The sequence below is a fragment of the Lissotriton helveticus genome, chromosome 5_1, assembly GCF_964261635.1.
Source record: "Lissotriton helveticus chromosome 5_1, aLisHel1.1, whole genome shotgun sequence".
Lineage (NCBI taxonomy): Eukaryota > Metazoa > Chordata > Amphibia > Caudata > Salamandridae > Lissotriton > Lissotriton helveticus.
Genome location: NC_136065.1, coordinates 256,175,029 through 256,200,473, shown reverse-complemented (window position 1 = coordinate 256,200,473; position 25,445 = coordinate 256,175,029). Strand labels below are relative to the sequence as shown.

At 45.8% G+C, this 25,445-nt stretch overlaps 1 protein-coding gene across 2 annotated transcripts in view; it reads left to right on the top strand.

Annotated features, from left to right (window-relative positions):
- Positions 1-722: 722 nt before the first annotated feature.
- LOC144754408 (torsin-4A-A-like) overlaps positions 723-25,445 on the top strand; it is a 132,627-nt gene continuing 107,904 nt past the window's right edge. The window contains exon 1 of one of the 2 annotated variants that reach the window (XM_078642143.1): positions 723-1,378. The gene's annotated coding sequence lies outside the window, so the exon portion shown is untranslated. The remainder of the gene's footprint in view (positions 1,379-25,445) is intronic. The other variant, XM_078642137.1, reaches the window with a different exon arrangement.

Below are 25,445 nucleotides of genomic sequence, written 5' to 3'. Positions count from 1 at the left end.
GACCGCCACAACACTTCTCAACGGATATGCAGTCCCATTGTGGCTGGTGCCATTACTTCTCACCAAGGCTGCTTTACTATTACGGGGCAGTACCAGTGCTTCTCAGCATGGATGCCTCACATTTATTGGGCAATATTAACACTTTTCAGCATTACTGCAGTATTTTATTGCAATGTTAGCTTGCCTCTAACCATTAGTGAATAACAGAGTAATCTTATAAACCCACACAAGGCTATTCAGAAATGTAACATACACTTGGGAGGAATTCACAAGTGTAAGTTTATTCTTATACTTATGAGTAACTTTTACTACTTTGGCTATTCACTATTTTCGTAAGCATAGATCCACATGACTGCAACTCATGAAACAGGGGATAGAGTCAAATTTTGGCAGCCTATTCATAAACTACATGTTGTAGTCCTTTGGTATCATGCAGTAGTGGATGAATTATGTGGCAAGTGTAGCAAATCCATAATTATGCCGCCGCTACAGAATTGCCTAATTATAGTGGCCCCACTCAATACTCAGTAGTTTTAAACTCGGAAGCTCTGGCCGTTAGGCCACATCTCCTAAAGGTGGCCTGCTATCACGGCAAATCAATTGTCTTTGAGTTTACTAGCAAGAAGATGTGGCAGATGTACCTGCGTCCTTTCTTACTTTGGTGTAGGTAGATAAAACAGCTGTTTGGAACAACTGTCTTCTGACGCACAGGGTAATTGGACACAACTAGTTTGTTTTGCACCTGCACAAATGAGGTTCCAATGCTCCGTGCACCTTTCTCGTCGCTGCATCCGATCCCACCACCCCAGACCGGACGCTTCGTTCCATCGGAGATGCGGCGCCTACTGTGCAGCCCACCTTCTTCTTCCCTACTCAGTCATCACTTCTCAAAGCTTGTTGTTGGTGCCCCTCGCTTCACCTGCCCACAACAAGTGTCTGAATGGGTGTCAAACACTGGTAATCCGATCCGCTCCTGACCTCAGCCCCATAACCTGTGTTTTTATGCTTGAGGACTGGAGGAGGGGCTGTGGAAGTTGCATAGTTTTGTGAAGAAAAAAACACGTGAATTCTTTGGCGCCAGCTAAACTCTCGCGGATTGGCCGGAAACGACCAGGAAACCCAGAGTTTACAGCTGAGCCCTCCTTCGGCGCGAGTCCGTGCTCGCCTCTGTGCAGCGGTGCTTGAGGGTGGCTGCGAGGACGGACCCGGGTGCAGTGCAGAAGGAAGCGGCCCTTCTGTTTGCCAGGCTCCCAGTTCCTGCCTTCTCTGCGCCCCATATGCCGTGTACAGCCACACTGGAACCAGACTGGTGCACTGGGGTCACTGGAAAACACGCAGCCGAGCGCCCACTTGTCTGGTAAGACGCACATTTTTCTCTGTGTCTAGAAGTAGCGCAGCCGTGGGTAACTATGTGGGTGAATGCATCTGCTGCGGAAACCTGTGTGGACCGGTAGCTTTTCATCCTTCCAGGTCGATACTATGAGGACCGGCGAATAGGGTAACAAGCACATCTGTTCACTGAGTTACAGCTGTGCGTGACTGGGACGGCAAGTGTAGTACCTATACGAGTGGCTTCACCTGGCGGACACGGGGTAAAGGTGGTGAGACGTGGGTCTCTGTGTGCCTACCCTCCTCCATATCTGGTACTGTATAAAGTATCAGACTAGTTCTGAGCTTCACCTCATACGACCTCCTACTTGAACTTTCGTTTAATTGCCCAGGTCTGCGTCAGTATTCATGTTTCGCTCGGGTTCACCCCCAAAGTGTGCGTTTTATTATATTCCAGGTTGCACTTTCCCCCCCCAAGTTCCCTCGGAAATTGCCGGGCTTTCAATCGAAGTACAGAAGTGCTAGCATTAGGTATCCAGAGTACCTGTCTTCTCCTGAGCTGTGGCAGAAATAAACCGGCCCGGACTGGCCGTTGCGGGCACCGGGCAATGCCCCGGTGAGCCGCAAGGGTGGGGGCTGGTTTTGAGCCCCTGGGGGCCGTTTTTGTTACAGAGCCGTTTTTGCAGCGTTGCTCCAAAAACGGCCCTGTAACAAAATCGGCCGAATACCGGCCCTGGCACCGAGCGTGGTGCACCCCCCCCACTCCCCCCCACTTTGCCAGTGCCGGTTTTGGTTCTCAGTCCGGCCCTATATATTATAATATTCATAACGGTGCTGAGAAGTGCAGGTACCTCTCGCTTTCAAGTAAGTGCAGGTACCCAGTACCAGATAGTGCCTGGCCGTTTAAAGCACTGAGAGACTGCAATATATCACAACGGGGTTTTCTGGACAGTTAGGAGGCAACCCTCCACCGATGACGCATACCAGCACTTTACTGAAGAGCTATGGTATGCCACTTAGGCCTTCTATAAACTAACAGGAACTTCCCCCATGCAGTCCCAAATTCCTGCGTGACTTGTACCATTTTAAAAATGTATCCCAGGTGGGACTGTATCCAACATGCATCAGTACTTCTCTACAGGATCGACATGCATCTTGTAGTACCATATCAGACTGTTTCTGGGAGTCTATCATGCTTACAATAAGATCATATTTCCACTTTTCGGCAGTACCATTATTTATATAATCAGTGTATAGCAGCACTTTTCTGCAAGGATAATGTGAACTAATAAAAGCACTCGGCGCATCGCTGCGAGGCTATCATGCTTCCAATAGGAGTGTATCAGCACTTCCCTGCAGGTCTACACGCACTTCATAAGACCATATCAGCACTTCTCTGCAAAGCTACCATGCTAACAATAGGAGGATGTTGGCACTTTCCTGCAAGGCCAATTTGTATATAATCACGTTATAGCAGCATTTCTCTGCGTAATCAATGTGCATCTAATAGGAGCATACCAGCACTTTTATGCAAGTCTTTCATGGTTATAATAGGAGCGTATCTGCACTTTCTGGGAAGCTTACCATATATATGATCAGGCCATTGCAGCCCTTCTCTACGAAAGCAAAATGCATCTAATAAGAACACATCAGCACTTCTCTGCAAGGATGTCATGCACACAGTAGGAGTTTATCAGCACTTTTCTGCAAGGCCACCATAAATATAATCAGGCCATAGCAGCACTTCTCTGCAGGATCAAAGCACATCTAATAGGAGCATATCAGCACTTTAATACAAGGCATGCTTACCATAGGAGAGTATCGGCACTTTTCTGCAATGCCATTATGTATATAATGAGACAAACTTAGCACTTCTCCTCTAATAAGAAGATATCAGCACTTCTCTGCAAGTATGTCATGCTTGCAATAAGCGTGTATCATCACTACTTTTCTGCAAGGCCACCATGTAGATATTCAGACTATATCAGCACTTCTGTGGGAGTAACGTGCATCTAAAAAGAGCATATCAGCACTTCTCTGCAATGCTGTTATGTTTTAACAATAGCAGTGTACCAACCAAGTAAATCATTAATATAATCAGACTATGCCAGTATTACCCGGCAGGATTGCATGTATGTGCAGAACCCAGACCAGCGTTTATCTACGAGGCTGCAGTGTGCGTGCCATGAACTTATCTGCACTTCTCTGGATCCTTGTCATACTTGTAATCGGAAAATATCATCACTTTTCTGCCGGGCAGTCGAGCGCAATATTCACATATCAGGACTTTTCTGGATGCTTCAACAGAAGCTTATCAGTGTTTTGCTGAGGTGTTATATTAGGCATATTATAGGACCTTATTTATGTTTCTGCTGAATCATGATGCATATGAGAGGGACGTATCAGCGGTTTTCTGCAGGGCCACTATGCATTTAAGGGTCCTTATGTACAGGTCTCAGCAGCACTTCCAACCAAGTGATGGACCAATGAAGCACTTCTCGACAGGGCTGCATTCATTTACTGAGACCATTTGAAAAGTTCTCCACTGGGCTGCCATACCTGCATTGCTTAATAAGTTTGCATGTCATTATATTAGTGTCAGCAGTATCTACCGACAATAAATGCATACACTACCTCGCCTACCACTGTATCGTCAAGGTAACTATACATTTCCTCTTCTTAACTCCACTTTTACTTATACTGAAGATATCTTGGTAGTCAAAGTAGTGGATGCAACATGTTTGTCATGTGATATATTCCTTGAGGGATAATAAATCTAGCAACATCACAGAATATAATGATGGAGGGAGTGTTGAAACTTTTCAAGCACTCTCCCCTAGTCACAGATCTGGGTGCCATCATTATTTTGCTAACCTCATCACCCCAGTGTGGACCCAGCCAACTACAAATCAGTCCTAACCCTGCCTCCCAGGGGAACAGTCCAGCCCGAACTGCCAGGCCAGGTCCTCCCTGGACCCGAAACAAGCATCCTGGGACCGGCTTCAGGGTATCACCCCATATCAGCCTGGCTAGCATGAAGTGGCAAAAGTATGCCCAGAGGGGGTCCAGTGCTCCCTATGTCACTGGATTCAAGCTAGCCTGGCTGATGGGGATGACACCCCGAAACCCGTCCCAGGATGCTTGTTTTCCGGTCCAGGGAGGACCTGGCCTGACAGTTCGGGCTGTACTATTCCCAAAGAGAGCAGAGTCAAGGCTGATTTGCATATGGCTGGGTCCAAACTGGGGTGGCATGGTGAGCAAGAAAAGGATGCATTTAACCCAGATCTGTGACTGCAGTGAGTGTTTAACAATAGTCAGCATTTTTGTGTTAGTATAATAAGCCATGCCTTTGGCAAGGCTCCCATGCCTAGAGAATACTGAGACTGTAACCGCAGGAGGACTCTGCAGGGCTGCTATGAAAAGACTGGGAATATAACCACATTTCACTGCTGGGCTGCCTTGCATAGAATGGGATGTAAAGGGGCACGCATCAGGGGAAGTTTAAAGCAGAGCGGGGAGAGGGTAAACACTGCTGGCTTGGAAGCCAAAGTTCCTTCCCCATTGCATTTGGGTAAGCGGTTCATGAAAAATTCAGTGCATCACAAGTCGGGTATCCCTGCTGAGGACTATTCTGTGCTCCAATTCATGCATGTCAGCCCTGCAGAGAATTGGTCTGTGCTTCTATTCTTTCATGACAGCCCTGATGAGAGCTGTTCTGTGCTCCTATTCATACATGACAGCCCTGCTGAGGACTATTCTGGGCTCCAATTCATGCATGTCAGCCCTGCAGAGAATCGGTCTGTGCTTCTATTCTTTCATGACAGCCCCGATGAGAGCTGTTCTGTACACCTATTTGTGCATGACAGCCCCGATGAGAGCTGTTCTGTGCACCTATTTGTGCATGACAGCCCCGATAAGAGCTGTTCTGTGCACCTATTTGTCTATGACAGCCCTGGTGAGAGCTGTTCTGTGCTCCTATCCATACATGACAGCCCTGATGAGAGTTGTTATGTGCTCCTATCCATACATGACAGCCCTGATGAGAGATGTTCTGTGCTCTTACCATTGCATGGCAGCTCTGCAGAGAACTGTTTGGGCTCCAATTCATGCATGACAGCCCTCCAGAGAACTATTCTGTCCTCCTGTTCCTGCATGATAGCCCTGCAGAGAACTGCTTGGGTTTCCTATTCATGCATGACAGGCCTGCAGATAACTGTTCTGTGCTGCTATTCATGCATGACAGCTCTGCAGACTGCTCCTATTCATGCACGCCAGCCCTACAGAGAACTGTTCTGTGCTCCTGTTCATGCATGACAGCCCTGCAGAGAACTGTTTTTGGGCTCCTTCCTATTCATGCATGACAGCCCTGATGTCTGCTTCTTTGGTCATATGAATCCATGACAGCCATGCAGTTTAGTGTTGACACACTCCTGCTATGTGAATGTCAGGCCTGCATAGTCATTCTCTAATACTCATATTATATGGAAGGCAGCCCCACAGGGAAGTGCTGCTGAGCTCCAATTGTATACATGGCAGCTCTGTAGAGAAGGGCTGATACACTTTTATTATCCATATGTAGCTCTGTAGTAAGGTGCTGCTTATTATATGGCGGCTCTGTAAAGATGTACTTATTTGCCTAATAACGCCTAGAAACCATTCAATGACAGATATGCTGGTCTTACTGCCTGTCAGCCCACCTGATAAAAATGAATAAGGCATATCTGCCTTTGCAGAAAAAATGAATATTCCCTACATGACAGTGCTTTGGAGAAGTGCAGATACTTTCACATTAATCTTTAGCAGCCCGACGGCGAGTGCTAAAGACTGAGCTGTAATTAATGCGTTGCATGGTACTAATTGTTTATGCATTGCAGCTACACAGAGATGGCAATTCTCTTATGTGATTATGAATGCATGTCTGCCTTGCAAAAAATGCAGATTCCGTGCACAGCAGTGCTTTGGAGAAGTGCATAATAATGTTTAGCAAAAACAACAAGTGATGGACTGAATGTGGATCAATGTCACACACTCCCCCAGTCAAAAGATCTGGGCCCAAATCCATCGTTTTTTTGCACTCCACACCACCCTGGGTTAGACAATGGCGATATGCAAATCAGCTCTGACCCTGTTGCCCCATGGGAACAGTCCAGTCCGAACTACTAAAGCCATGTCCTTCCCAGAACGGAACCAAGCATCCGAGGACCGGACCGGTTTCGAGGTAACACCTCTCTTCAGCCCGGCTAGCTTGACTCCAAGTGGTGTGGAGTGCCTGGGACCCACGTCTGGGCATCCCCAGCGCACTTAGGGCGGCAATTGCAAAAACAACAAGTGATGGACTGAATGTGGATCAATGTCACACACTCCCCCAGTCAAAAGATCTGGGCCCAAATCCATCGTTTTTTTGCACTCCACACCACCCTGGGTTAGACAATGGCGATATGCAAATCAGCTCTGACCCTGTTGCCCCATGGGAACAGTCCAGTCCGAACTACTAAAGCCATGTCCTTCCCAGAACGGAACCAAGCATCCGAGGACCGGACCGGTTTCGAGGTAACACCTCTCTTCAGCCCGGCTAGCTTGACTCCAAGTGGTGTGGAGTGCCTGGGACCCACGTCTGGGCATCCCCAGCGCACTTAGGGCGGCAATTGCAAAAACAACAAGTGATGGACTGAATGTGGATCAATGTCACACACTCCCCCAGTCAAAAGATCTGGGCCCAAATCCATCGTTTTTTTGCACTCCACACCACCCTGGGTTAGACAATGGCGATATGCAAATCAGCTCTGACCCTGTTGCCCCATGGGAACAGTCCAGTCCGAACTACTAAAGCCATGTCCTTCCCAGAACGGAACCAAGCATCCGAGGACCGGACCGGTTTCGAGGTAACACCTCTCTTCAGCCCGGCTAGCTTGACTCCAAGTGGTGTGGAGTGCCTGGGACCCACGTCTGGGCATCCCCAGCGCACTTAGGGCGGCAATTGCAAAAACAACAAGTGATGGACTGAATGTGGATCAATGTCACACACTCCCCCAGTCAAAAGATCTGGGCCCAAATCCATCGTTTTTTTGCACTCCACACCACCCTGGGTTAGACAATGGCGATATGCAAATCAGCTCTGACCCTGTTGCCCCATGGGAACAGTCCAGTCCGAACTACTAAAGCCATGTCCTTCCCAGAACGGAACCAAGCATCCGAGGACCGGACCGGTTTCGAGGTAACACCTCTCTTCAGCCCGGCTAGCTTGACTCCAAGTGGTGTGGAGTGCCTGGGACCCACGTCTGGGCATCCCCAGCGCACTTAGGGCGGCAATTGCAAAAACAACAAGTGATGGACTGAATGTGGATCAATGTCACACACTCCCCCAGTCAAAAGATCTGGGCCCAAATCCATCGTTTTTTTGCACTCCACACCACCCTGGGTTAGACAATGGCGATATGCAAATCAGCTCTGACCCTGTTGCCCCATGGGAACAGTCCAGTCCGAACTACTAAAGCCATGTCCTTCCCAGAACGGAACCAAGCATCCGAGGACCGGACCGGTTTCGAGGTAACACCTCTCTTCAGCCCGGCTAGCTTGACTCCAAGTGGTGTGGAGTGCCTGGGACCCACGTCTGGGCATCCCCAGCGCACTTAGGGCGGCAATTGCAAAAACAACAAGTGATGGACTGAATGTGGATCAATGTCACACACTCCCCCAGTCAAAAGATCTGGGCCCAAATCCATCGTTTTTTTGCACTCCACACCACTGGAAGCAAGCTAGCCGGGCTGATGAGAGGTGTTACCTCGAAACCGGGCCGGTCCTCGGATGCTTGTTTTCCGTTCTGGGAAGGACATGGCTTTTGTAGTTCGGACTGGACTGTTCCCATGGGGCACAGGGTCAGCGCTGATTTGCATATCGCCATTGTCTAACCCAGGGTGGTGTGGAGTGGAAAAACGATGGATTTGGGCCCAGATCTTTTGACTGGGGTGAATGTGTGACATTGATCCACATTCTGTCCATCATTGTTGTTTTTGCAGTAACCGCTCTAAGTGTACTGGGGATGCTCAGACGTGAGTCCCAGGCACTCCACACCACTGGAAGCAAGCTAGCCGGGCTGATGAGAGGTGTTACCTCGAAACCGGGCCGGTCCTCGGATGCTTGTTTTCCGTTCTGGGAAGGACATGGCTTTTGTAGTTCGGACTGGACTGTTCCCATGGGGCACAGGGTCAGCGCTGATTTGCATATCGCCATTGTCTAACCCAGGGTGGTGTGGAGTGGAAAAACGATGGATTTGGGCCCAGATCTTTTGACTGGGGTGAATGTGTGACATTGATCCACATTCTGTCCATCATTGTTGTTTTTGCAGTAACCGCTCTAAGTGTACTGGGGATGCTCAGACGTGAGTCCCAGGCACTCCACACCACTGGAAGCAAGCTAGCCGGGCTGATGAGAGGTGTTACCTCGAAACCGGGCCGGTCCTCGGATGCTTGTTTTCCGTTCTGGGAAGGACATGGCTTTTGTAGTTCGGACTGGACTGTTCCCATGGGGCACAGGGTCAGCGCTGATTTGCATATCGCCATTGTCTAACCCAGGGTGGTGTGGAGTGGAAAAACGATGGATTTGGGCCCAGATCTTTTGACTGGGGTGAATGTGTGACATTGATCCACATTCTGTCCATCATTGTTGTTTTTGCAGTAACCGCTCTAAGTGTACTGGGGATGCTCAGACGTGAGTCCCAGGCACTCCACACCACTGGAAGCAAGCTAGCCGGGCTGATGAGAGGTGTTACCTCGAAACCGGGCCGGTCCTCGGATGCTTGTTTTCCGTTCTGGGAAGGACATGGCTTTTGTAGTTCGGACTGGACTGTTCCCATGGGGCACAGGGTCAGCGCTGATTTGCATATCGCCATTGTCTAACCCAGGGTGGTGTGGAGTGGAAAAACGATGGATTTGGGCCCAGATCTTTTGACTGGGGTGAATGTGTGACATTGATCCACATTCTGTCCATCATTGTTGTTTTTGCAGTAACCGCTCTAAGTGTACTGGGGATGCTCAGACGTGAGTCCCAGGCACTCCACACCACTGGAAGCAAGCTAGCCGGGCTGATGAGAGGTGTTACCTCGAAACCGGGCCGGTCCTCGGATGCTTGTTTTCCGTTCTGGGAAGGACATGGCTTTTGTAGTTCGGACTGGACTGTTCCCATGGGGCACAGGGTCAGCGCTGATTTGCATATCGCCATTGTCTAACCCAGGGTGGTGTGGAGTGGAAAAACGATGGATTTGGGCCCAGATCTTTTGACTGGGGTGAATGTGTGACATTGATCCACATTCTGTCCATCATTGTTGTTTTTGCAGTAACCGCTCTAAGTGTACTGGGGATGCTCAGACGTGAGTCCCAGGCACTCCACACCACTGGAAGCAAGCTAGCCGGGCTGATGAGAGGTGTTACCTCGAAACCGGGCCGGTCCTCGGATGCTTGTTTTCCGTTCTGGGAAGGACATGGCTTTTGTAGTTCGGACTGGACTGTTCCCATGGGGCACAGGGTCAGCGCTGATTTGCATATCGCCATTGTCTAACCCAGGGTGGTGTGGAGTGGAAAAACGATGGATTTGGGCCCAGATCTTTTGACTGGGGTGAATGTGTGACATTGATCCACATTCTGTCCATCATTGTTGTTTTTGCAGTAACCGCTCTAAGTGTACTGGGGATGCTCAGACGTGAGTCCCAGGCACTCCACACCACTGGAAGCAAGCTAGCCGGGCTGATGAGAGGTGTTACCTCGAAACCGGGCCGGTCCTCGGATGCTTGTTTTCCGTTCTGGGAAGGACATGGCTTTTGTAGTTCGGACTGGACTGTTCCCATGGGGCACAGGGTCAGCGCTGATTTGCATATCGCCATTGTCTAACCCAGGGTGGTGTGGAGTGGAAAAACGATGGATTTGGGCCCAGATCCTTTGACTGGGGTGAATGTGTGACATTGATCCACATTCTGTCCATCATTGTTGTTTTTGTAATAATGTTTAGCAGCCCGACGGCGAGTGCTAAAGAGCTGCAGGTCATGCATTGAATGTTACTTATTTTCTGTGCATTGGAGCTATACAGAGAAGTGCTGCCACGCCCCTATAACACTTGTGACAACCATGCACAGAAGTGCTAATGCACCCATATTAAATGCTTTTCAACTGTAAAGAGAAGTGCTTCTACTGTATGCATGGTTGCCCTTAAGAGAAGTGCTGGGACATTCCTCTCAGTGAACAGCAGCGCTGCAGCAAAGTGCAGAGACGCTGCATGTACTTCGGCCCTATAGAGAAGTGCTGATGTGTTCCAATTAATTGATAGCAACCCAGCATCAAAGAACTGACACACTCCTTTGCGCCTGCGCTGCAGAGAAGTGCTTATATAACCAAGCAAGATATATAATACATTATAATATATCCTTATCAACCCTGCAGAGAAATGTTGGTAGACTCCTATTGACTGCATTGCAAATTTACAGAGTAATGTGTAATTATAAACACATGCAAGTCTTGCAGAGAAACGATGATACACTCTGGTTATACTCATGACAGTTTTGCAGAGCAGACATGATATTTCCTATTACAAGCATGGCAGATCAGCAGAGCAGGAGAGCTACTTTATTACATGCATGGCAGTCTTGCAGAGAGGTGCTGATATGATCATATTATGCACAAGTTAGCCTTATGCGTTAGCCCGTGCATATGACTAAGGCTAGTCTTAGAGAGAAATGTTGGCTCATCATTTTTATGTACCAAGCAGGCATTCAGAACAGTGCCAATATTAGTGCATGGTAGCAGCTTCACAGAAGCAAGGATACAGATATTACATGTTTTTGTGCTTTTTTTGTTTTGTGCTTTTGTATTACAAAAACTCATATTTCACAGGGAACAGTGGAATATGGGAAGTGTTTCACAGTTGTCTCAGAAATATGGATTTCATCATTGTAATAACAGCCTCCGGGCCAGTCTGCAGAGCCACTAGAATTATGTGGCATGTAGGACCCTATTATACGGCAAGGTTATCTAAATTATGCAGCAAAAAAACACATAACGGTTACCATGTGTAACGCTGTCCTTTATCATCACCTTAGGGTTCTGGTGACATTTGTAAATCACCTTTTGATCCAGTGGTTTATGAGGTCATTAGAACTGCTTAAAGTCAATATTGGACTATATTACACTTACCTGTTACGTATCCAGGTTGGAGACACTTGCCTTTGGCCAGTCATTGCGCTGAACTATATACAGAACGCCAACATTCACATTGCATGGCTTTCAGGCGTGCATACCGAGGATGGATTGCAATCTGGTCCAGTTGCGTAGCAAGGTCAGGTGGTACCCGGTGCGGAAAATTTCTTGCTTGTAATCACAATAGAGAGTGAGGAACTAGAGTGGCCAGTTCACTTCCCCAAGGGATATATAATGATCAATAGGAGCTAGCTACTTTCAAACAGTATGTGTTGTATGCGTCTGGTTGGGACAAACCTATTGGTTTTTAAGAAGGCCCTCACCCACCAACCTAGTTGGTGGCATGCTTCATCATCGGGCCCCACCCGAGGCACCGAGTGTGCCTCAGCTGTGCTACGACGCCTGGTAACAGTGGAGTGGGATGTGTTTCGTGAGTGTGCGGTGAAGGTCTTTAGAGTGGGGTTAAAGGTAATTTATTGGTGGGCCCCAGGCAGGATTAAAAACAAGGCTTTGTGGACGTGGTAGGAGAGACTTATGGTCTCCCATGTCCTTAGTGGTCAACTAGTTTTAGCCAGTCCTTTGGTTAAAACTAGCTTTCATCAGGACCTATGTGTGAGTGAGTGATAGGGGACTAACGTGTTGCGAGCATCCTATGTGAAGCACTCGCTAAGATGCTATAATTATAAGAGGATGTTTTCCTCTCAGTTTGTACTTCCTAACTTCGGTGGACAAACTTCATGAGTCTCTGGCGGGGATCCGAGACTCTCATGCACTTTGGCGATGTCTCCAGATCCGCTGCTACACCTGCAGTGTCCGGCCAGGGACTCCGCTGGAAAATTTCTTGTCACCCCCGGCTTAACAAAATGGCAAGTAACTCCTGGCTTGACAAAATGGCAAAAATATGTGTTAAAAAAAATATTTTTGCCATTTTGTCACCCCCCTCAGTGATGAAACCCAGGGTGCCCTGCACCCACTACACCCCGCTTCCTATGCTACTGAGCAGGTCCTGCTTCTACCATGCCTTGTGCAGCTTACTCCCATGTGTGGATGCTGGCCAAGTGTAGGAGTAGCGCTGTAAATACTTTGCTTTCAAACGTTTGCAGAATTTCATGATCCTAAATTAGATTCGCAAATCCTAAGAACCAAGAGGTAAGCAAGACCCAGGGAGGCCCGGGATCTGTGAGTAACACATTAAAATGCATTTTTTGCATTTTTGATTTTATACAGGAAGGGGTTCTGGGGTTCAAAGTAGGTTTACTCGGATCCCCTTATGCCTTCTTTTTATTTTCCCCAACATGGTAATCAGTGCACCATGTGTAGTTCATGCTTCCCTGTTATGCATAGCAGTACTGCAGAGAAGTGGTGATATGATTGTTCTATGTGCATTGAAACCCTGAAGAGAAGTGGTAACATGCTTCTACTATATGCATGGTAATCCTGCAAGGAAGTGATGGCATGCTTCTACTATATGCATGGTAATCCTGCAAGGAAGTGATGGCACGCTTCTACTATATGCATGGTAATCCTGCAAGGAAGTGATGTCATGCTTCTACTATATGCATGGTAATCCTGCAAGGAAGTGATGGCATGCTTCTACTATATGCATGGTCATCCTGCAAGGAAGTGATGGCATGCTTCTACTATATGCATGGTAATTCTGCAAGGAAGTGATGGCACACTTCTACTATATGCATGGTAATCCAGCAAGGAAGTGATGGCACGCTTCTACTATATGCATGGTAATCCAGCAAGGAAGTGATGGCACGCTTCTACTATATGCATGGTAATCCTGCAAGGAAGTGATGGCATGCTTCTACTATATGCATGGTAATTCTGCAAGGAAGTGATGGCACGCTTCTACTATATGCATGGTAATCCTGCAAGGAAGTGATGGCACGCTTCTACTATATGCATGGTAATCCTGCAAGGAAGTGATCGCACGCTTCTACTATATGCATGGTAATCCTGCAAGGAAGTGATGGCATGCTTCTTCTATATGCATGGTAATCCTGCAAGGAAGTGATGGCATGCTTCTACTATATGCATGGTAATCCTGCAAGGAAGTGATGGCATAATTCTACTTTATGCATGGTAATCCTGCAAGTAAGTGATGGCACGCTTCTACTATATGTATGGTAATCCTGCAAGGAAGTGATAACATGCTTCTTCTATATGCATGGTAATCCTGCAAGGATGTGATGGCACGCTTCTACTAAATGCATGGTAATACCATGGAGAAGTGATGGCATGCTTCCACTATATGCATGATAATCCTGCAAGGAAGTGATGGCACGCTTCTACTATATGCATGGTAATCCTGCAAGGAAGTGATGGCACGCTTCTACTATATGCATGTAATCCTGCAAGGAAGTGATGGCACGTTTCTACTATTTGAATGGTAGTCCTGCAAGGAAGTGATGGCACACTTCTACTATATGCATGGTAATCCTGCAAGGAAGTGATGGCATGCTTCTAATATATGTATGGTAATCCTGCAAGGAAGTGATGGCACGCTTCTACTATATGCATGGTAATCCTGCAAGGAAGTGATGGCACGCTTCTACTATATGCATGGTAATCCTGCAAGGAAGTGATGGCACGCTTCTACTATATGCATGTAATCCTGCAAGGAAGTGATGGCACGTTTCTACTATTTGAATGGTAGTCCTGCAAGGAAGTGATGGCACACTTCTACTATATGCATGGTAATCCTGCAAGGAAGTGATGGCATGCTTCTACTATATGTATGGTAATCCTGCAAGGAAGTGATGGCACGCTTCTACTATATGCATGGTAATCCTGCAAGGAAGTGATAGCACGCTTCTACTATATGCATGTAATCCTGCAAGGAAGTGATGGCACGCTTCTGCTATTTGAATGGTAGTCCTGCAAGGAAGTGATGGCACACTTCTACTATATGCATGGTAACCCTGCAGAGAAGTGATGGCATGCTTCTACTATATGTATGGTAATCCTGCAAGGAAGTGATGGCAAGTTTCTACTATATGCATGGTAGTCCTGCAAGGAAGTGATGGCATGCTTCTACTATGTGTATGGTAATCCTGCAAGGAAGTGATGGCAAGTTTCTACTATATGCATGGTAGTCCTGCAAGGAAGTGAGTCACTTATTAATGACATGGGACCCCCGCAGAGAAGTGCTGACATGTTCATATTAATGTGTGCCAGCCCTCTAGTGAAGTACTGATGCACTTATTAATACATGGAAGAAAAGTGCTGCTATTTTCCGGTTAACGTGTGCCTGCGCTTCAGATAATTTGCTGATTTGTAATGAGCAATGCATGACGGGACAGTAGAGAGGTACTGCTGCATTTCTATTACTGCGTGCCAATCCTGCAGAGAAGTGCTAACATGTTTTTATTGCGCACACACGGTTCAAGTGCTGATACGCACTTAGCACCGCAAGCACCCAAGAGGGAATTGCAGAAGTTGTCCTTCTGGTAAATATTCGCATGAGAGACATTGTAACCGGCAGTACCACCTCCACCCGACGACACCATCGGATACATCGATTTGCAACAAGAAATGGCATGTTATGCAGGAAGGCGGTTTGAGGGCGTGAATTTGCTATGCTCTTCCTCGTCTGAGTACCTCGCTGACAAAAAAGACCTGAGTTTCACCCTGACACCAGCTGAATTTCAGCTGAAGTGGCCCTTCCTGCAGTGGCGGTTCCTCCACCAAGGCGGAGAAGCGTCCCCCCCCACTGCTTTTTGCAGTGACAAAAAAAGTAAAAATAAAATGATAATGGTATTTTATTTGTTCCTGCTGCGGCGTCTTGGTGGGCGGGGATCTGCTCTGCTCTCAGAGCAAGGGGAGGTGTGGTGGGCAAACATTCATACTCACTTTGCATGTTCTCCAGCCAGGCTGCATTGTAGCCTGGTTGGAGAACATGCCCAGGCTCCCATTCCCTGGCTGAGCATTGCAGCGTTGTGATTGACCTTGGGGAACCTGTCTGCTTCCTGTTTTCAGAGTAGAAGCCAGAAAGAGAAGCGGCTGCCGGCTGGCAACGGATTTTTTTTAACGGTTTCTAATCGTAGTGAGTTGCAATTTGTGATTTATCTCACACATTTTAATGAGCATGTCAAATTGCAAGCCAGTAGGAATCCTCATTTTGCAAATCAATGTATTAATACCAATTCGTTCGCAAAATCTGATCTGATTCTGAAAAGTTCGATGGCAATTTCCGACACTTTTTTTTGCAAATGACATGTTGGTACATCTGGCTCCAGGAGCATAGAGAGCTGAATGCTCGTTTTTCAGTGCAGGCTATTCTAGAAGGCTCCGTGTTTATAGATTAAGAAAAGAATGTGACTTCTATAATTTATGGATCTGTTTCGTGGAATGCGAACAGATCTGGTGTGCTGTGGGTGAACAGTCGCCTGCCTTGGGAAGTCTATGCAGTTATGTGACCCCCTCAGAGAAGAAGAGACTGTAGGCCTTTCAGCAGCGTTCACCTCTCCTGGCTCTTTTGTGTGCGACCCTGAGCGAGGAACACTTTCTGCTTTGTTCAGAATTCCAATAAAGGCACAATAACCCCTCCCCCACGCCTTCCTTTTCTCCGGAGAGTCTAGGAGATTTGATGTGGCCAAAGGAATTTTGGTATTGAAGGCTGCCAGAGCCTGGGAGCTATCCTGGGGCTGATGTAAGTGAATGTGCAGGCCGTGTTTCATTTCTAAGGGTTGGACAGGCACAGCTATATTATTACTTGACTCCAGAGACAAAACACCACAGTAAAAAAGAAGAATTCCGTTAAAGTGTCATCCTACATTCAGCATCATTGGAATTATGCAAGAATGCGGGACCAAATTATGCAGCAGGGTTGACTAAATTCTGCAGTATGAAAAGCAAATGATGTGGCATAATGTGTCACAATTTATCAGCATTGTTTGACTATTTCGTGCTTTAACCACCTTAGTATGGTATGGACAAAATATTCACCTCATTGGTACCAGTTTATGTTAAGCTAACAGGATTTGTATAGCGCATAACTGCCCAGAGGCGTCTAAGCGCTATTCAGTTCAGGCCCAGAGAGCCATAAGTCCTCAGAAGTTTCCAGGACCTGAACAACCAGGTCTTTACAGCTTTCCTGAAAGCTAGGAGACTGGATGCTCTTTTTCTGCATAGAGGCAGTGTGTTCTATGCTTTGGATGCTTCCAGTGGAATGCTCTTTTTACCCCATCATACTTGTTTGAATCTTGGCAGTACTACTAAATTAGCATATACTGACCAGAGATTTCTTTTTTAAGTTTGAAAGCTTTATTAAAGTAAATACTCAATACAGCAAGGTGACATCAGCATAAATAAATGAGGAAGAGGAAATATGAGGAGATAATCATAATAAAGCCGATGGCACAAATGAGGAACAAAGCATTTTGAGTTTTAAGAGGGGGGGAAGGGGGGGAGGGGAAAGGGGGAAGGGGGAATAAGAAAACCCATTAATAAGTCATAAATGGAAAATTGCAATAATTATAAACAGCAATCACAATAAATACAGTAAAAGCACCAATAACGTCAAATACATGGCCTAAAAGGCAGTAGATAAGATAAGCATGAAGCTAATAAAACAGCATAAGTGAAAGATTAAGGAATGTAGTTATAAGCAGGAGTACAAGTATTCAGGGGGGTTTAAAATTGGCAGAGGAGAACGTAGAGGGTTTCTTCTTGGCAGATTGATCCAAATGGAGAGTGAGGGGTAACCAGTATAAATCAACATTATGAGAGGGTTTGCACGAGGCTGCAAAGGCAACGTCGAGCCTATGGGAATGACAAAGTAAGTTCCACCAACATATTATGGAAAGTTTGTTCAGAGACTTCCAATTAGAAGAAATGTGTTGGAGGGCAAGGGCAAGCATGAGGTCTAGGATACCCCGTGAGTGTGGAGGGAGGTCAAGGGATTCTGACAGACTCCCCAGAAATACCAAAGAGGCTGAGAAAGGGATAGAGAAATGAAAGATATGAGAAATACGAGTCCACACCTGTGTCCAGAAAAGACGAACTGAAGGACAGAGAAAGAAAAGATGAAAGGAATCCGCATTGGTAGCATTGCAGGTCCAGCAATTAGCACTAGAGGAGGAGAGAAAGCGAGACAGGGAAAGTGGAGAAAAGTAGAGTCTATGATAGAAGAAAAAGAGGGATTGAGTAAGAGAGGCATTGCGGGAAGTTTTCAGAGATTTAGCCCAGACTTTATCCCAAAGACAAATCGGCCATGTGGAGTCGAGATCTTTTTCCCAAGAGAGTTCCAGTTTTGATTTGGGGCGATCAGGGTCAGAAGCAGAGAAAAACCTGTAGATAAGAGAGGCCTTAGGAACATTGGATAGGAGTGTAAGTAGAGAAGAGGATGATGGGGGTGAAATGTCCGATTCAAGAGAGTAGTACCGGTCAAGAACAGTTTCCATAAGAATGAAGTATTTCTTTGCAAAGGAAGAAGGACAGTGGAAGAAGGACTAAAATTGAGGAAAGGAACGAGGAGATAAACCATCGAAAAGATGATGGACCCAGATAATACCCCTCGATCTCCAGGTAGGCCAGGCAATGGGTCTGTTTCGTATGAGAATGAGTGAATTATACCAGATGGGTAATAACAGAAAGGATTCACGAGAAATAGGGGCAGTCGAAGTCAAGGGTCGTAAAAGAGAGGAAGTGTGTCTAAATAAAGGGGGGATAAGACAAGGAGCTTTATCGGTAAAATGGAGAACTTCCTGAAATGAATATGGGAGTAACAGGTCACGTTCAACAGAAAGCCAAAGAGGTGAAAAAGGGGAAATGTCCTGTGACAACCAGCGAGAAGCTTGACGGAGGGAAAAGGATTTGTGGTAAAGACGGAAATCCGGAAAATTAGTGCCACCATTAATTTTGGGTTTACGAAGGGATGTGAGTGATACTCGTGCTTTTTTCTGTTTCCAGAGGAACTTGGACAAGACAGAGTCAATACGACGAAAGTAAAGAGCCGGAATATGGATCGGGAGCATGGAAAGTAGATAAATTAAGATTGGGGCAATCATCATTTTAATGGAGTCGAGACGCCCCCACCAAGAGAGGAAAAGGGGATTCCAGGAGGAAAGTAGGGCGTCTATCCTAGAGATAACTGCGTTCATGTTAAGCTGAACAGAAGATGAAATAGAGTTGGAAAAAAGGACACCAAGATATTTTATTTTCTTACTATTCCAAGCAAAACCAGTAGAGGAAAAGAAGTGTGGAAGGCAGAATTTAGTTAGGGGAAGAACCTCCGTCTTATCCGAGTTTATTTTATAACTGGAGACCAAAGAAAAGTTCTCAAATTCAGCTAATAAGGAAGGGACCGAGGTAGTAGGGTCAGAAATAAATAGAAGGATGTCATCAGCATATGCAGATAATTTAAGTTGGTGTGGTCCGTACGGAAAGCCAGAGATGGAAGGATTATTACGAATGGAGGTCAAAAAGGGGTCAAGAGCTAGGATGAACAAAAGGGGGGAAAGAGGACAACCCTGGCGAACACCGCGTTTAAGTGTAAAGGGTGAAGTAAGTTTACCATTGACTAGAACAGATGCTTTGGGCATAGAATAGATTAAGGAAATATAGGAAATGAATTTCGGGCCAAAACCGTGCCACTTCAGTGAAGCTAACAGAAAGGACCAATCAACTCGGTCGAAAGCCTTCTCAGCATCAACTGAGATGGCCGCAAGAGGGATAGAGAGGGAGGAGGCTTTACTAAGGACATTGAGGAGTAATCTGGAGTTGTCCGAAGTGAGGCGACCTTTAACAAAGCCACATTGCTCTTTCCCTATGAGGTGTGGCATAAGGGGATCAAGACGAAGAGCTAGAAGTTTAGCAAACAATTTATAATCTACGTTGACTAAAGATATTGGGCGATAATTTTTGCAAAGTTTAGGATCCCGACCTTCTTTAGGGATGAGGCATATAGTAGCGTCTTGGAAGGAGCCTTGAGCCAGGCCGTCGGAACAAAAGGACTGAAAAAGGAGGAGAAGATGAGGTAAAAGAATGTCGGAAAAATGCAGATAAAATTCAACCGGGAAGCCATCGGGGCCGGGGGTCTTGCCTTTGGTGAGAGACGTCAACGCAGTGGATAATTCAGAGAGGCTAAGGTCAGAATCTAGAGTAGAAAAGTTGAGCTGGGAGGTATCAGGTGCAGGCAAACGATCAAAATATGATTGAAGAAGATCTGGGGTAGGGGGATTTTCAGGGGTATATAAAGATTCATAGAAAGAGTGAAATTGCTCCAAAATGTCTTTATCTGTATGTAGAAGAGTGTTGGAAGGGGAATAAATAGAATCAATAATAGTTCGTTCTTTTCGTGATTTTAGATAGTTAGCAAGCAGTTTACCCGATTTGTTACGACCACCGTAGTAACGAGCACTACTTCGGAGAAGATAGGAAGAGGCTGAATCTGTAGTGAGTTTGTTAAAGGCAATTTTAGATCGAAGAAGTTCAGGAGACATCTGATTTGGAGAGGAGGTATAAAATTGGTGTTCTAGTGACTTTATATGTGTTAGGGCGATCTTACGTTTTTGAAGGAATGCTTTCTTTTTTTTGGAGACGAAGTCGATAATGAAGCCGCGGGCCGTGGCTTTAAAAGAATCCCAAAGGATATGCAGGGGGGTGTCAGGGGTAGAGTTGATTTGGAAAAATTCTGAGGTGAAAGAGCGAAAGGAGGAAGAGAAAAGAGGATCAGTGAGAAGAGAGGAGTTAAAACGCCAGCGAGAGGAATTAGGAGCAGGAGGAAGAAGATCAAAGATAGTAATAATAGGGGCATGATCAGAAATGACAATAGGTTCAATAGAAGAGGAAAGAAGGTTTTGAGATAAGGAGGAAGAGAGGAAGATGTAATCCAGGCGGGAAAAGGATGCACGTGGGGGAGAGAAAAAGGAAAAATCTATGGTTTCAGGGTGTGTGATCCTCCATGAGTCTATGAGATGAACCTGAGAGATAGTATCAAGGAACTGCTTGTGGGGTTTATGAGGGGTGAAACGAACAGAAGACTTACGGTCTAAAAAGGGGTCAACAATCTGGTTACAGTCTCCGCCTAATAGAAAGGAATCATCTTTGTATTGGATACATTTTGCTGTGATCGAGGGCCAAAAGGAAGAGTCAAAGCATGTAGGACCATAAACATTCAATAAGGTAATCGGGATAGCATTGATAAGTAATTTAACCAAAATCCAACGACCCTCTTCATCCCTCTCCTCAAGGAGTACTTTACATTTGAGACGTTTGTGAACTAGGATAGCAACACCTAGTTTCAAAGATTCAGCATCAGAAAGGTGGGTTTCTTGGATAAGGACAATATCAGGGTTATAAGAGGAGAGGTGGGAAAGTACTCTCTGCCGCTTAATAGGATGATTAAATCCTTTCACATTCCATGAAATAACTTTAAACATGAAAACGCATAAAACTGTTCAGAAACAACAGGTGCAAAAATATACTGTACATGTAATAAGGCAAATTAGAGAAGGTGGGAACCATCACAACTATTAGAGGAGTAGAATGAAAAATAGGTGGGAGCATGAGAAAAAGGGAGAAGGGGGATAAGAGAAGGTAGAGAGAAGAGGTATAGCAAAGGGATGAAGAAAGAAAAATGAGAGCACATAGAAGACAGAACAAATCCAAAAGGATGTCTGCGGGGAACATACCTGAAAGGGAAAATACACAAAGGGAGGTGGGGAAGTGGTGCTGCGTAACAAGACAGGGAGACCAGGAACAGAGGCGCGACCGCACCGGAACCTCACAACAGAACAAAGGTTGAGAACATGGTGAAGGGGATATCCGAAACACATCTGTAAAAAGGAAACAAGGAGAACAAGGAAGTTACATGGGTCAAACACCAGAAGATCAATAGAGAACATGGTCATCAACATAAAAGGGAACACTGAAGAAGAAAGAGAAGCTAAATTAACAACGAGAAACTACAACAAGGAAGAGAAGAGGAAAAAGAAATTGTCAAAGACATTACAAGTGCAGAACAATCACAGTTGGTCAAAAACTATAAGCACTATAATCAGCCACTAGTCGAGGGTGAAGAATCCATTCCATCGTTGTTGTGTAGAAGAAGGAAATTACGGAGTTCACCAGGCTCCTGAAAAGACCAGGACTTGTTTTGATGGGTGACTTTGAAAGTACAAGGATGGAACAAGCCATATCGGGCACCAAGAGATCGCAAAGAGGGTCGAAGAGCTAGGAATTCCTTACACCTAGAAGCGGTGGCATTAGAAACATCTTGGGAGATGAAGATACGTTGACCCTGCCAGGATAATTGGCGCTTGGTTCTGGCTACGGAAAGAATGGATAACAAGTCAGTGTACTTCAAAAAGAGGATGATAACACCTCGAGGCTTCGTAGACGTGGAAGAACGAGAACCCAGTCTGTGTGCCCTCTGAATGCTGATGGACGTGGAAGGCGGTAAATCCACTAACTTCGGAAGGAAAGAGGTGAAAAAAGCAACTGGGTCATCACCCTCAAGAGTTTCCTGTAGACCATAAATACGAAGGTTGTTCCTCCTATTTCGATTTTCCAAATCCTCTGTGTGGCGTTGTAAAGATAGAACAGTCTTTTCCAAAGATTCTATGCGCTGCGAATTGGAGTGGACCTCCGGGATTTGTTGCTCTATGGAAGAGATGCGAGTGTCCATAACCTCCCATTTGTCCTTCAAATGTTGCATGTCTCTGCTCGTTTCCTCAATGAATGGACGCAACGCACGAATCTCCTCTAGGATTAATGCAATGGAAGGTGAAAGAGGTGAATCTGGTGGAGGAGAATTCTGCTTCAGTCTTTTACTAGATGACTCAGAAGGTGGTGTTCTGGATGATGAAGAATGAGCTGAAGAAGAACGTTGAGAGGAGGAGGTCGCCATCTTGATAGGTCGTGAGGAGGCACCCAAGGATGAAGAGGGTACAGTAGGAGTCTTAGAAGAGCGGAACACAAACTTAGGTTTGCGCAGATTCACCATAGGAGATGAAATCGATGAAAAGACAACTGGCAAAGGTACATAAATAAGACCCACTTGGTGAAGATGAGGCAGTATGAATCAATTATAAGTCAATGGTTCCAGTTACATCCAATGAGCTGTCGGAAGTGTTCACCGCCTGAGCCTGAGAGAGGCACACCACAGTCTAGATGGGGAAGCCAGTACATTGTTGTACATAACAGAAGGTCAACAATGACGAATAACGCCTTCCACTCTTAAGCTGAAGAGAGTGCAGGGGCCACAGGCCCTGCTAGTAAAAGTGGCGGAAGTACCTGCAGATAAGTAGGGTAGTACATACAGTGGCGTAGAGGCATATTATAGGAATCTGCGAGAATCACACCGTGAAGAATCTCATGAGGCACGCAGGAAGGAACTCACCATGGCGACTGTTTCAGTCTATAATGCGCAAAGGGCAAATAAACGGCCATCACCCCACACAAGAAACACCATTGTAGGTGTAACCATGTTTGTGTCGTCACACTTGTGAGGGAAAGCTCGAAAATCCGCTGTTGCGCAATCAAAATGGCGGCCTTCTGACTAACAAGCAGTGCGTGAGGTAGAAATGAGGAGGAAAACAGCAGGAAAAAAGCTAGCAGTATCGTAGTGCTCACCAAAGATGTCGCAGATAAAAGGCAGCAGCTCGCAAAGACCAAACCATGTCAGGCGAGAAGAGCGTGAGGTCCGCTGGTGAAGCAGAAGCTGCAAAATGGCGGCCGTAGAAGACGCGATATACACATCGCGAATTGCGGGTGAGAAACGGCACTGTAAGAGCCACAGAGAGGACCCGGGTGCTCACCGTCGGGTCCGCTTGTAGAAACCGCTACGCCGAGACGATGACAGTCCCCGTCACATCGGGAAAACTGCTCGGAGGCTTTCCAGTGCGGCGGAGCTCCGCAACTAGCCGGCCATCTTGCGCGGCAGCCAAGCCACGCCCCCTGACCAGAGATTTCTAACAGGGACATACCGTTTGAAACTCTGATTCAGAGAGTCAGGACTGAGATCATAAAATGCTTTATAAACTAGACATAACACCTTAACGTTGATTCTTTGTTTAATAGGAAGCCAATGCATTTTTTTTAGTTTTTGAGACACTGAACACTACTTGGGAATTTGCGACAGAAGTCTAGCTGCAGAATTCTGAGGAAACTGAAGTTTATTAATATTGTACTTGTGAGTGGTCAGAAGCAGACTGTTACAATAGTCTATTTTAGACAGAATTAGAGAGGTGACTAATGTCTTCTGCAGTCTGGGTGGTGTAAAAGGGAGAAGCTTTTAAATTATCCTATGGGTGTTAAAAGTGGATGAAGTGAGCTTGTTTACCTGATCTGTGAAGTTAAGTTTATTATTAATGATCACACCCAGGTTTTGAGCCTTTTCCACAGGGGAGGGTGTGTCGGGGGAGGAGGGGGTGATAGGGCCCATGATAACTGGCCAGGCTGCTGGAGCCAAAAAGACAATTGTGGTCCAAAAATTAGTGCTTCAGTTTTTTCTGCATTTAATTTAAGGCAGTTACTGTCCATCCAATCGTGGACAGCCAGCATGCAGTCGTGAAATCTAGGCTCTATGCAAGTCTAATTTTTTCCTATAGAGACGACAATTTGAGTGTCGTCAGCATAGGATGTAAGGGAAAATCCAAAGCTTCTTATCAAATTTCCTAATGGGGAGACCTAGATATTAAAGAGGATAGGGGTCAATGAGGACACCCCTGAGGAACTCCACATGGAAGAGAAAAAGGATGAGAAACAAAGTTCTCCAGGTTTACTATTTGCTTCCGATCCATTAGATAGCTTTTTAACAGGTCCCATGCCATGCCTGTGACCCCACAGGTTGCTAACTGCACTAGTAGTAATGAATCGCTGACTGTGTCAAAGGCCACCAAGAGATCAAGCAGGATACGGTCTGCCCCTTTTCCTCGATCCACAATCTGATCTCTTCGGTTGCCTTGATCAAAGCTGTCTCCGTGCTATGGCCTTTCCGGAAACAGAACTGGATGGTGTCTAGAAGTTTATTAGACTCAATGAAGGTTACCAGCCGATCATTCAAGAATTTTCCAACTAGCTGGTAGTAGAAGACCGGAGATTGGACAGTAATTGGTTGGGTCCTTTTGGTCCAGTGAGGCTTCTTTAGGAAGGGAATCAATACTGCTTTCTTCCAGATACTTGGAAAGATGCCCGTTTTACACATGGTTTGAAAAATAAGCGTTAGTTTAAGTGCAATGACTTCTGCTGCCAGTTTAGTTATGTTGAGTGGGCAGGGGTCATATGGGGAACCTGAAGTAGCATTTTCCAATAGGTTTCTAGTATCCTCATTTGGTGGAGCAGTACATTCTATCAAAAATGTGGTTGCCTCGAAAGGCTGATCGCCCATATTGGCAGATAATATAATGGGCACTGGTTTAGATTTGGACATTTTTTTAAAGATTGTTTCTACTTTTTCTAAAAATAACTTTGCCAAAGTATCACAAAAAGATTGATTGTCCGTCATAGATTTTTTGTTGCCATTGTTAGTTAATTCGGCAATTGTCCAGAAAAGTTCTTTAGTTGAGTCTTTAGCTTATTCAATCTTCTTAGTAAAATATATTATTATATATTTTGTCTTTTCTTCCTCTTTATACGCTGTTGTCCATCTTCTTTCTTGTTTTCTACAGTTTTGCTTACATTTCCTAAGTTGCAATGAGAACCATGGTGCAGAGGGACTTTGTCGTTTTATTTTAACTGTTTTGATGGGAACTACTTGATTTGATGCATTTTCCAGCCATTTCCTATATTGTGTAGCTGCTGCCTCAACATCTTTTACAAAAACTAAGAGTGTATTCTGCAGTACTTCATTTAGATTGTCTGACTGCACGTTTTGCCGTGCTCGTGAATTGAAAGTAGATTGCACTTTATTAATATTATAGTTAATTTGTGGAAGAGATAGTTTAAAGAAGACTGCTCTACGGTCAGACCATGCTACTTGAG